Genomic DNA, 13,256 nt, shown 5'->3' with positions numbered 1-13,256 from the left:
AGCCACGACAAGTGTGAAGACGTTCTCTGGATTTCCTGAATGTGACTTTAAATTAGTTCACATTCTTTGGTAGTTAACAGAACTAAATGCTTTGGAGGTACATCTAAAACTGCAGAGAACACTGTAGCACTTCGAGTTTAATTGTGTAAACCTGGCTCTCTATGAACACGAGCAAAGAGTTCTCACTTGACAGAAGACTGCGATGTGAGCACAGTAACATAAAGCACTTGAAGATGCTAGGGATTGAACCCGGGACCTCATACATGTAAGACAAGCACTCTACCACTAAGCTACACCCCCGACATAGAGAACTTCCGAAGATGTGCAGGTGCTCACAGACCACAATCCATCTTTTGCATCTTTTAAGTGCTCTTGATTAAACTATGCATAGAAAAACAGCAGTACTGATGATTTTCATGGACTGATGCACACTTGTTCTGTACAACTCCAGTGATAAAACCTTGTCTGTAAATATTGTAGAACGTAAAAGGGTGAAACAACGCTCCAACCACAGGAATGGTAACAGAAAGGATCATTTTCTTATTTAATACCTCCTTTTGAGATGCCTTGTCAACGCACACAGACGTTAGAGCTGAACAAATATTTTGTACACAAGACGGCAATATTAGAATTCCTGTCTTCTTGATGGATTCAGACTGGTAGCCAGAGGACGCCGGGACAACGCCCATTGGACAACTGCTGGAACAGAGGCTGCAACAGAGCTTGTCAGCTGGTTTGGTGTTCGTGCCGGGAGATTCCAAATCCATACACAGTGGATAAGTAAACCCCATGTTCTACATTCTGTCTCGAGAATTCAGTTGTACCTCAAAAAAAGTTGTTATCAATTTAATTCATGAGTAATGTATTTACTTCCGAGTTTAGAGTAACAGTGGGTAATAACACTGATTAGCGATTTGGTAACCGAACGATATATATTGACATATATTCTCTGCTGTGTATCTTTGTGTTTGCATCTCTTCGAGATTATATACCTTGTATATTGATAACCCTCACAGTAAGGTCTGCCGCTCATATCCAGGCAGACTAGTATATGTTTGGTGCACAATTTATGTTAATAAATGTATCTCGTGTATTGAACCCGTGTGTGTGCGTTGTTAGTTGTTCTGACGATTGATTTTCTAAAAGCCACAACGAACAACCTCGTGATTACTGCTACAATTAATAATTGTCTCAGTAAACCCATCAAACCTCTACAACCACGATACACCACCATAAACTATATTAATTTAGGAACATAAACATATAGTGTAAACTGTATATGGCTGGTATTGGTAGTTTAAAGAAAAAATACACACCAGTATTCCACTTTCTTCCTAAACATTTTAAGCATCAAAGTCTTACATGTAGTAAGATTTTACCACGTTTCGGAAACGTTTTTACATGCTCCTTCTGACCATCTTAACTTTATATACTTTGTGAAAAGTCATAAGATATTCACATTTTCTGTGAATGTGCTCGTTATCGGAGTAAACAAAAGCATACTTTTAGAATTTGATTAATAGGGAATATAATATGGAATCACGTACCTAAAGAAATTAATAACGATATAATTATTTTTATGTACTGTAGCTCAAATAGTAGTATAATACACTTTCTATGGATACATGTGCTTCTACGCAACGCAGAAGCACATCAACAAGTAACATTACCTAGCTAAGAGAGGACATTGGCTAGCCATTATGATAAATACAGTGGAAAAAAGCAATTGGGAAAATAAGACCTGCTGATCTGTTATACATACCAGGAAGAGAACAGAATATGATTTTTTTCTGTTCGAAACGTGTGTTGTCTTTATGAAATTCATGTATTTTAAACGTTTAATTAAGAAGAAAAAAACTTACAGAAAGATACTAAGCTGATCACGAGATAGAAAGATCACCCGTTTTTCGCGCATAAAAAGTGGCTATTAACTGGGTGAACTGTTATTAACTGGAGTCAACTGGGTGAAAACACATAATATGAACATGAAACAAAACAAAAAATAAAAATAAGATACAATCTACAGACATTAAAACCGGTGTCATGGAAATATAACTATCAAGGAAGCCACAAGAGAGAGTTCTCACCTGAGTAAGGTCTTTATTTCAATATTGGGAGCAACCAGAGACTCAATTTGTTACAAGCAGTACAGGGTTTTCATAAGACGTTGCGCTGTAAAAAAGCTCAGCGCTTTCTCCATTCTAAAACTTCCACTTTCCCTAAGAGAAAACAGATTACATCAAAAAGCGAAAGAAGAAGCACTAGATATGTTATTCAAAGCTTATCAGTTACTTTCAGCTAATTCTAACGACCCAGACAGCATATATTGTTTTGGTACATTGTCTTCTAACGTAACCTAAACAGTGTACGTTGTTGACGCACTGTTTTCTAAAATTCTGCACGTACTGTAGCACAGCAATTACATCCTTGAAATATATTATCTAAAAGCCCCAATATATTTCTTTGCAAAGCTCTCTACATTTTAAGAATCAATTTACTTATTAGATTTCCACTTAAAGACTTGTTCGGCTGGCGTTCGGAGAGTCGCGTTTTTCAGAATTGTATTGAGATCGTTTTCCACAGAGCTCAGATGTCAAAGCACAGCAGCAGCTCTCCACAGCGATCCTCTATAGCGCCCTTTCTCCCGCAGCTCCGTCCTCATTGGAAGGAAGCAAGAGTGAAAGGCTGAAGTGAAATAGAGCGGGGACGAAGGCAGTGAAGATAGAGAACGTGGGAAGAAGAGAAAAACGCAAGGGAAAAAAAGCAGCGTCGTAAAAGAGGTGACGGAGCTGTCCTCTCAATAAGAAGGGTGCCAGCGAGCCTTGCTCTCGCTTACGGCCACACCCCCTTGAGCACGCCTGATCTCGTCTGATCTCGGAAGCTAAACAGGGATGGGCCTGGTTAGTACTTGGATGGGAGACCGCCTGGGAATACCAGGTGCTGTAAGCTTTTAAGCGCAGGAGGCGCCCTATCCCCGCTCGCTCGCTCATTCCCCTGTTCACACGTGCAGTGCGGCTTGTCCGTCTGTTTATTTGTCAGCTTTGGCGAGACACGGGTGCTTGTGTATTAGCGTGAGCGTTTTTTATTCTGATCATGAACAGTTAAACAAGTCCGCAAAGGATCGAGGAAAGGTTTATCGCCAGCTGAAAAGAGACACAGCGCTTCGGCTGTGGAGACTTGTTCGGCTGGCGTTCGGAGAGTCGCGTTTTTCAGAATTGTATTGAGATCGTTTTCCACAGAGCTCAGATGTCAAAGCACAGCAGCAGCTCTCCACAGCGATCCTCTATAGCGCCCTTTCTCCCGCAGCTCCGTCCTCATTGGAAGGAAGCAAGAGTGAAAGGCTGAAGTGAAATAGAGCGGGGACGAAGGCAGTGAAGAGAGAGAACGTGGGAAGAAGAGAAAAACGCAAGGGAAAAAAAGCAGCGTCGTAAAAGAGGTGACGGAGCTGTCCTCTCAATAAGAAGGGTGCCAGCGAGCCTTGCTCTCGCTTACGGCCACACCCCCTTGAGCACGCCTGATCTCGTCTGATTTCGGAAGCTAAACAGGGATGGGCCTGGTTAGTACTTGGATGGGAGACCGCCTGGGAATACCAGGTGCTGTAAGCTTTTAAGCGCAGGAGGCGCCCTATCCCCGCTCGCTCGCTCATTCCCCTGTTCACACGTGCAGTGCGGCTTGTCCGTCTGTTTATTTGTCAGCTTTGGCGAGACACGGGTGCTTGTGTATTAGCGTGAGCGTTTTTTATTCTGATCAGGAACAGTTTAACAAGTCCGCAAAGGATCGAGGAAAGGTTTATCGCCAGCTGAAAAGAGACACAGCGCTTCGGCTGTGGAGACTTTATTAATAAGGCCCCTCAGTAGTTGAGATCTCTGTTATACCCATCTAGAAACATGCAATCATCATGTTATTGCTGAAGCAATAGTCACAACATTATTCCACACCTGGGTGAGAAGCGGGTTATGATGACAGTCATGCTTTCTACACCTTATACTGAGCTCAGAAATGGACCAAGCGGACATCTCACGAGCAGATCCCTCCGCGTATAAGAAAGGCAACTTGTCTCAGCAAAAATACCACGGATTCACATCCAAAATATGATAAAAAGGCATAAACCCCACACTTGGAATGCAAACGTACCCTAAAAAGGAAACACGGTTTTAAAACGAACTTGATTTTCCCCTGGAGAAACCTTTTTATGGACACACATCGCATCTATTACACATGTAGAACTAAATATAAAGATAAAACTTAATATAAGAAGTCATGACATATCACACATGATGAAGTCTGGTCCAGAATAAAGAGTTTACACTGACCCACCTTTATTTACCCTGGTCACTCACTTCTATTAACTGTTTAACTGGGTAACAAATTAATATTTCAATTTGGGATCTACACCTGGGAGCCCTGAAATGTTGGCCAGAGGGGAGAAGCTGATATTCAGACGTGTGAATATATTAAAAAAAAGGATCTGATGTTGTTTTTCACCTGTCTAATCAAAGCTTGTTCAAAAATTATCTGATTATAGGACACACGAGTTTATAATCATACTCATTCCACTTTTTAACCCCGTATATATGCACAATATGAAACGTATATACACTAAATCTCACGTGTGTCTCCCATAATATACATTTCTTTACGAAAATTAGGAACACTTACTACAATTATCAACCCCCCATGACGAGGCAATATTTCATACCTTTGTTTCTTTGTGGGTTCAAAGTTCTGTCCTGTCGTTTCACACGTAATGTTTTGGTAGTTATCTCAATTTTCCTTTGCAATTATCTCCAAGATCATCATCAACTTTTTGTAAAACGCTATGCACAACTGATATTTAAAGAAAGTCCTGTACCAAAACGTCTTCGTAGGGAAAGACAACTTTTTTTCCTTACGTTAGTTGCTACACGGTTACTCAGAAAATCCATTAACCGCCTTTAAAAAAAAGTTTCGTTTTTTATTGTGGTTCACTGACATTTCTGTCACAATTCTGAGGGACCTCAAATAAAATTCACTTGCGGACGTTTAAAATAAAAAAAATGGCGTGTAATGTTGCGAAGGGCTACTGTTTTTTTTATAGTTTGTCGATTGTAAGGGACGTGGGCCGCGATAGAAATACTGGACGGGATGGGAAAAGGTTTATTGATGGTTTATTGTACCGCAACGGTCACAATTGACTCACCAGCAAAGATGGCGCCGAGGCCACATCGACTCCCTCCCGCCCTACCTCGCACCGAAGCTCGAGCTGCGGAGCGCGACGCCAAACCGCCGGTCCACGGGCGCGGGCGCCGGACATAGACGTCATAAACCCTTCCGAGGCGCAGGAATTATAGATCACTGTAGTTTCTTCTGGACCCGGGTTAGGGACAGTGTGCCCTCCGTGAGAGTCTTCTGAGGAAGCCAGTGTCTCATGGGTGTCCAGGCTTGGTACCATCTGTCCATCACAGGACACACAGACACACACACTCACACACCCTGGACAGGACACCAGTCCATCACAGGACACACACACACTCACTCACACACCCTGGACAGGACACCAGTCCATCACAGGACATACACACACCCTAGATAGGACACCAGTCCATCACAGGACACACACACACTCACACACCCTGGACAGGACACCAGTCACTCACAGGACACACACACACTCACACACACCCTGAACAGGACACCAGTCCTTCACAGGACACACACACACAACCTGGATAGGACACCAGTCCCTCACAGGACACTCAGACACACACACTCACTCACACCCAGGACAGGAACCAGTCCATCACATGACAAACACACACTCACTCACACACCCTGGACAGGACAGCACTCCATCACAGGACACACACACACCAGGGCCAGTTTTCCCAGAAGCCACACCCTGGACAGGAACCAGTCCATCACATGACAAACACACACTCACTCACACACCCTGGACAGGACAGCACTCCATCACAGGACACACACACACCAGGGCCAGTTTTCCCAGAAGCCAATTAGCCCAAAAGCCTGTCTTTGGACCCGGAGAACACAGGGAGAACATGCAGACTCCACACAGACAGCCCCCCGGGTCCAGACCCGAGCCCGGAGCCCCCCCGCGCTGAACCCCTCTGTACAGACGGCCGCACACAGCTCCGTTGTTCCCGATTCCCGAGGTGATCTGTTAAAAGAAGCCGGTGTGTTGCCTCCAGGTGACATTTCCTACTGGAGTCAGGACAGGAGGCTCTTCTGTACACAGAAGGGGGTGGGGGTGAGGAACAAGCCGCCCAGCCCTGTGGTTGAAGCCGATACCCCGGCTTCTCTCCAGACACAGCTGGGTGAGCTCCTCCAGTCAGTACAGGGGGCTCTACTGTACACAGAGGGTGGCGGGGGTGTGGAACAACTCCTTTGTTCGGGGCCTTGGGGCATTCTTGTTGTGAAAGGCGCTATATAAAAAAACTGAATTGAAATTGAATCTTACAGGTTTGGGTTTTTCGGAGATCTTGTCAGAGATCTTGTCTGACGTGCCATTTCAAAAACGTAACGACACTCCTCACGTCTGAGCGCCGCCTGTCTGTGACGTAACGTATGCTTACACAACCATGACGGTTTCATCATGGACAGCACGAAAGCCCGAAAAGTGGTTGACGTTTTAATTTGGCAACGCCACGATGGATCCCAGTTTTTTTTTTTATTTTGGGGGCCAAAGAGGACAAAAAAGGAAACGTCCGGAGGTGGATCGATGGTAATCTCTGCGGTTGTTCTGATGTTCTGGAAAAAACAAAACAAAAAAAAAAAACGGCTCGCTTGCCCGGTCGTGTAGTGTTTCCACACCCCACGCAAATCAACTTCTCTTCGCCCCCGGGGGCTCGTCGCCCGCCGCACCCCTCTCACTTGATAGGGGCTTCCCCCGGCTTTGACGTACTTACCCCACCCCCTTCGGCCAACATCATACCGAAGGTCGCGCTTCGGGCCGCGGCGATGTTGACGGACTGTCTTGTAGCGTGAGAAGGGTTTAAATTTCGACTTAAGGAGTTGGCCATCGTTATATTTCGCGAGGTATCATACGGGGGGAAAAAGAACATTTATATTTATCAACCTACTAGTAATACTGGGTGGATGTCACGTTCCCCAAAGTTCAGTGCCTCTCTCTAATAAAGTAGAAACGCGACATTAAACTCCGTTCGAAACGGGAGAAATCACCAGGACACGATACAACGTCCGGAAAAGAAAAAAAGAACTCCTATTCCCATTTGTAATGACCCCGTCGTGTTTTTCCCGGTGTGCGCTTATCTTTCGGAGACCGTTTCTCTCTGGTGTTGTTTTGCTGTTGGAATAAATGCCGAGGTGACCCTTCTGTGTGGAGTCTGCGTGTTCTCTCCAGCGGGTCGTTTCCTCCACCGCAGGGGCTGGTCGAACCTGGGTCTCCCAATCGTCACAGAAGTGTGTGTCGTTTTGGGTGGTGGTGGGGGGGTGCATCGGGGATACTGCGCCCCAAGGGGGTGACCTCTCACCTTACTCCGGACGAAGGGAGAAGACCTGTACCTTCACGAGTCCGGGTTGTGAAAACTTCTTCTGGCAGTTCAAAACGTTTCAAAGGGGTTTCAAAGGGACTACAGCGCTACCCTGTTTTCCATTTGTATCGTGTATTATTAGACAGTCATAAGTATCTGTACTGATCACTGACCCCTACTCTTCTCCAGAAACACCCCGGGATTGTTAACGAGCACAGAGAGTCAGGACCCCGATTTTACGTCTCATCCGAAGGACGGCGCCTGTTTACAGTCCAGTGTCCCCCATCACTATACTGGGGCATCAGGACCCACACAGACTGCAGGGTGAGAGCGCCCCCTGCTGGCCCTACTCACACCTCTCCCAGCAGCTACCTTAGGGGGGGGGGAGGGAAAAAACCAAAAGCTAAACAGATTTTTTTTAAAAATGTTTATTGATGCTTAATAAAAGGTCATCAGTCCAGTCTGGGGCCCCTCAGCTTCAGTCCAGACCAGTCTGGGGCCCCTCAGCTTCAGTCCAGTCTGGGGCCCCTCAGCATCGGCCAGCACAGTCTGGGGTCCCTCAGCTTCGGTCCAGCACAGACTGGGGTCCCTCAGCTTCGGTCCAGTCTGGGGTCCCTCAGCTTCGGTCCAGCACAGACTGGGGTCCCTCAGCTTCGGTCCAGTCTGGTGTCTCTCAGCTCCGGTCCAGTCCAGTCTGGTGTCCCTAGGCTGCAGTCCAGTCGTCTGGTGTCCCTCAGCTCCGGTCCAGTCCAATTCAGTCCAGTCCAGTCCAGTCCAGATCTTAGCAGGCACAGAACCAGGAAAGGAACCTGGAAAGAATATTGTTATTGCAGGTGTGAGGGACACAGACACAGACGTCACCATGACATCAAACAGCAAGAGGAGACTCCTCCTTGAATCACAGACAAGACCGGGCGGCGCCCCCCTGTCTGCTCACCTGCACCTCCTCTTCCTCTTCTTGTCCTTCCCGGCAGCCTGCTCCTCCTCTCCCTCGCTCTTCCTCTCCTGACCCACGGTCTCCGCCGCCTCCATCGGCTCGTCCTGATCATCTGTCTCCACCGACACGCAGCTCAGGGAGTTTAAAAAGACGCACCAGCGCTTCTGAAGCAGAGACAGGAGAGTCATGTTAAGAGTCGGACTGGACACTCCAGGACATGAACACTGCACTGAGAGAGAGAGGGGTTCATACACACACACTGACTGGACACTCCAGTACATGAACACTACACTGAGAGAGAGAGGGGTTCATACAGACACACTGACTGGACACTGGACAGGAGTAAAGAGAGGATCAGAGCATTACCCACCTTCTTTTTCTTCTGTCTCACAGGAGGTGGTGATTGGACCTCCTCCAGATGGAGTCCGAGGAGGGAGAGAGGGGGCAGGAGAGGGACAGCACAGGGAGAGAAAGAGAGAGACAGGTGAGTCAAGTGTCCCAAGAGTACAGAGACTCTGCTGAGATCACACTCGCAGTGAGTGACACCGACACTAACCAGCCTCAGGACAGCACTACTAGAGCACCACAACCCAGACTCAACCACATCACAGCACAGATCAAACAGCAATATCTCACACATTGGGACACACACACACAAACACAACATAAACTGGAATGCTACAGAACCTTAAACAGACAATACACACTAGCTGAATATTTGACCAAAATAAAAAATAACAAACAGAAACAGACCCTGACGAAGTACAGGCTCAATGACCAGAATTTGGCCATAGAAACTGGGCGACACAGGCAGACCTGGCTGCCCAGAGAGGACAGGCTGTGCTCCCACTGCCAGCGGGGAGAAATAGAGACAGAGGTGCACTTCCTACTGCACTGTGACAGATACTCTGGGATTAGAGAAACATTCTTCCCGAAATTCAGAAATCTAATCCCAGAGTTCCCACACCTGCCAGAATCACAACGGGTCCCAATCCTACTGGGAGAGGGAGGAGGGAACTCAGTTGATCTGGCAGCCCAGTATGTGATCTCCTGTCACAGCCTGAGGAACAGTGAGTCTGTCTCCCAATAATGCTCCAGCCGCCTACAGTATATGTCAATATTTTATAATATGTCTTTGTTGTAAATGTCTGTAACATGTCTGCTTTACGCAGAGAGTGGCGGGGGTTGGATGTCAAGGCCTGACGATACCGCATTACGCAGAGAGTGGAGGGGTGGGATGTCAGGGCCTGACGACACTGCTTTATGCAGAGAATGGAGGGGTGGGTGTCAGGGCCATACGACACTTCTTTATTCAGAGAGTGGAGGGGGTGGGATGTCAGGGCTAGATGACACTGCTTTACACAGAGAGTGGAGAGGTGGGTGTCAAGGCTATACGACAGTGCTTTCCGCAGAGAGTGGTGGGGGTGTGATGTCAGGGCCATAGGACACTGCTTTACACAGAGAGTGGTGGGGGTGGGATGTCAGGGCTTGACGACACTGCTTTATGCAGAGAGTGGAGGGGTGGGATGTTAGGGCTATACGACAGTGCTTTCGGCAGAGAGTGGTGGGGGTGTGATGTCAGGGCCATACAACACTTCTTTACGCAGAGAGTGGCAGGGCCTGACGACACTGCTTTATGCAAAAAATGGAGGGGTGGGTGTCAGGGCTATATGACAGTGCTTTCCGCAGAGAGTGGTGGGGGTGTGATGTCAGGGCCATACAGCAGTGCTTTACACAGAGAGTGGTGGGGGAGTGATGTCAGGGCCATACGACAGTGCTTTACACAGAGAGTGGCGGGGGAGGGATGTCAGGGCTTGACAACACTGCTTTATGTAGAGAGTGGAGGGGAGGGTTTCAGGGCCATAAAACACTGCTTTATGCAGAGAGTGGAGGGATTGGTGTCAGGGCCATATGACACTACTTTACACAGAGAGTGGTGGGAGTGGGATGACAGGCCCTGACGATACTACTTTACGTAGACAGTGGCAGGGGTGGGATGTCAGGGCCTGACGACACTGCTTTATTCAAAGAGTGGAGGGGTGGGTGTCAGGGCTATACGACAGTGCTTAATGCAGAGAGTGGAGGGTTGGGTGTCAGGGCTATACGACAGTGCTTTCCGCAGAGAGTGGTGGGGGTGTGATGTCAGAGCCATACGACACTTCTTTACGCAGGGAGTGGCAGGGGTGGGATGTCAGGGCCTGACGATACTTATTTACGCAGAGAGTGGCAGGGGTGGGATGTCAGGGCCTGAAGATATTGCTTTTCTCAGAGAGCGGAGGAGGTGGGATACGACCTCTCAGTGGGGCCAGCAGGGGGCACTCACCCTGCGGTCTGTGTGGGTCTTAATGCCCCAGTGTAGTGACGGGGGACACGATCTGGCCCACCAGCGACGAGCAGGTTACCAGATCTAGACAAAGGGGGCAACTCTTAGTCGTATGAGCTTAGTCACACATCGCAGCGATTAAAAAAACAAAACAAACATATTATGTCTGTTACTAACGACTTTTTTTTCCTACATTGAAAGTCTCTTTCCCGGGTGATTTTCTAGCGCGACTGGGGCTCTTCATTTCTCCTCGGTGTCTCATCGTGGGCGGATTTGAAACAGACCACAGAAGGTGGTCACACACTATATTATTATTTAGAGACAGGCTCACTGTCTGTATCTCAGGCTGGGACAGTAAATCACACTGTATTATTATTTTTATTAATATTATTGAGAGTCTGGCTCACTGTTCCCCAGGCTGGGACATGAGATCACATACTGTATTATTATTGATTGACAGGCTCACTGTTCCTCAGGCTGGGACAGGAGATCACACACTGTATTATTATTGAGAGACAGGCTCACTGTCTGTTCCTCAGGCTGGGACAGAGGATCCCACACTGTATTATTATTATTGAGAGACAGGCTTACTCTCTGTTCCTCAAGCTGAGACAGGACATCACATACTGTATTATTATTATAGAGAGACAGGCTCACTGTATGTTCCCCAGGCTGGGTCAGGAGATTACACACTGTATTATTATTATTGAGAGACAGGCTCACTGTCTGTTCCCCAGGCTGGGACAGGAGATAACACTGTATTATTATTGAGAGACAAACTCACTGTCTGTTCCTCAGGCTGGGACAGTAGGTCACACTGTATTATTATTATTGAGAGTCTGGCACACTGTTCCCCAGGCTGGGACAGGAGATCCCACACTGTATTATTATTATTTAGAGACAGACTCACTGTCTTTTCCTCGGTCTGGGACAGATGGTCACACACTGTATTATTATTGAGACAGGCTCACTGTCTGTTCCTCAGGCTGGGACAGTAGATCACATTGTATTATTATTATTAATATTATTGAGAGGCTGGCACACTGTTCCCCAGGCTGGGACAGGAGATCCCACACTGTATTATTATTATTTTGAGACAGGCTCACTGTTTGTTCCTCAGGCTGGGACAGGAGATCCCACACTGTATTATTATTATTGAGAGAGAGGCTTACTCTCTGTTCCTCAGGGGGAGACAGGACATCACATACTGTATTATTATTGATTGACAGGCTCATTGTTCCTCAGGCTGGGACAGGAGATCAGACACTGTATTATTATTATTATTATAGTGAGACAGGCTCACTGTATATTCCCCAGGCTGGGACAGGAGGTCATATATTATATTATTATTATAGAGAGACAGGCTCACTGTATGTTCCACAAGCTGAGACAGGAATTCACACTGTATTATTATTATTATTGAGAGACAGACTCACTATCTTTTCCTCAGTCTGGGACAGTTTGTCACATACTGTATTATTATTATTGAGAGACAGTCTCACTGTTCCTCATGCTGGGACAGTAGATCACACTGTATTATTATTACTGAGAGTCTGGCTCACTGTTCCCCTGGCTGGGACAGGAGATCACACACTGTATTATTATTATTGAGAGACAGGCTTACTCTCTGTTCCACAGGCTGAGACAGGACATCACATATTGTATTATTATTATTGATTGACAGGCTCACTGTTCCTCAGGCTGGGACAGGAGATAACACACTCTATTATTATTATTATTGAGAGACGGGCTCACTGTCTGTTCCTCTGGCTGGGACAGGGGATCACACACTGTATTATTTTTATTGAGAGACAGGCTCACTGTCTGTTCCTCAGGCTGGGACAGAGGATCACACACTGTATTATTATTGAGAGACAGGCTCACTCTCTGTTCCTCAGGCTGGGACAGGAGATCACACACTGTATTATTGTTATTGACAGATAGGCTGACTGTCTGTTCCTCAGAATGGGACAGGAGATCACACATTGTATTACTATTATTGACAGATAGGCTCACTGTGTCTTCGCTTGGGCTTGAACAGGAGATCACACACTGGATTATTATTATTGAGAGACAGGCTCACTGTCTTTTCCTCAGGCTGGGACAGGAGGACATGCACTGTATTATTTTTATTGAGAGACAGTCTCACTGTCTGTTCCTCAGGCTGGAGCAGGAGATCACATACTGTAATATTATTATTGATTGACAGGCACACTGTTCCTCAGGCTGGGACAGGAGATTGCACCCTGTATTATTATTATTGACAGATAGGCACACTGTGTCGTCGTTTGGGCTGGGACAGGAGATCACACACTGTATTATTATTACTGAGAGAGAGGCTCACTGTCTGTTCCTCAGGCTGGGACAGGAGATCACACACTGTATTATTAGTATTGAGAGACAGGCTCTCTGTCTGTTCCTCATGCTGGGACAAGAGATCACACACTGTATTATTATTATTGAGAGACAGGCTCACTGTCTGTTCCTCAGGCTGGGACAGGAGATC

At 46.7% G+C, this 13,256-nt stretch overlaps 1 non-coding gene and 1 pseudogene across 1 annotated transcript; both read left to right on the top strand.

Annotated features, from left to right (window-relative positions):
• Window positions 1-2,830: 2,830 nt before the first annotated feature.
• Window positions 2,831-2,949, top strand: LOC148667261 (5S ribosomal RNA). Its single transcript, XR_015937383.1, has one exon. It is a non-coding gene; the product is annotated as a 5S ribosomal RNA (ribosomal RNA).
• A 537-nt stretch (window positions 2,950-3,486) lies between these two features.
• On the top strand, window positions 3,487-3,605 carry LOC148667260 (5S ribosomal RNA; annotated as a pseudogene).
• Window positions 3,606-13,256: the final 9,651 nt, after the last annotated feature.

Source organism: Lepisosteus platostomus, chromosome 5 (genome assembly GCF_059453375.1).
Source record: "Lepisosteus platostomus isolate fLepPlt1 chromosome 5, fLepPlt1.hap1, whole genome shotgun sequence".
In the NCBI taxonomy this organism is placed as follows: domain Eukaryota; kingdom Metazoa; phylum Chordata; class Actinopteri; order Semionotiformes; family Lepisosteidae; genus Lepisosteus; species Lepisosteus platostomus.
The sequence above is the reverse complement of the archived record's forward strand: the minus strand, read 5'-3'. Positions and strand labels throughout refer to the sequence as shown.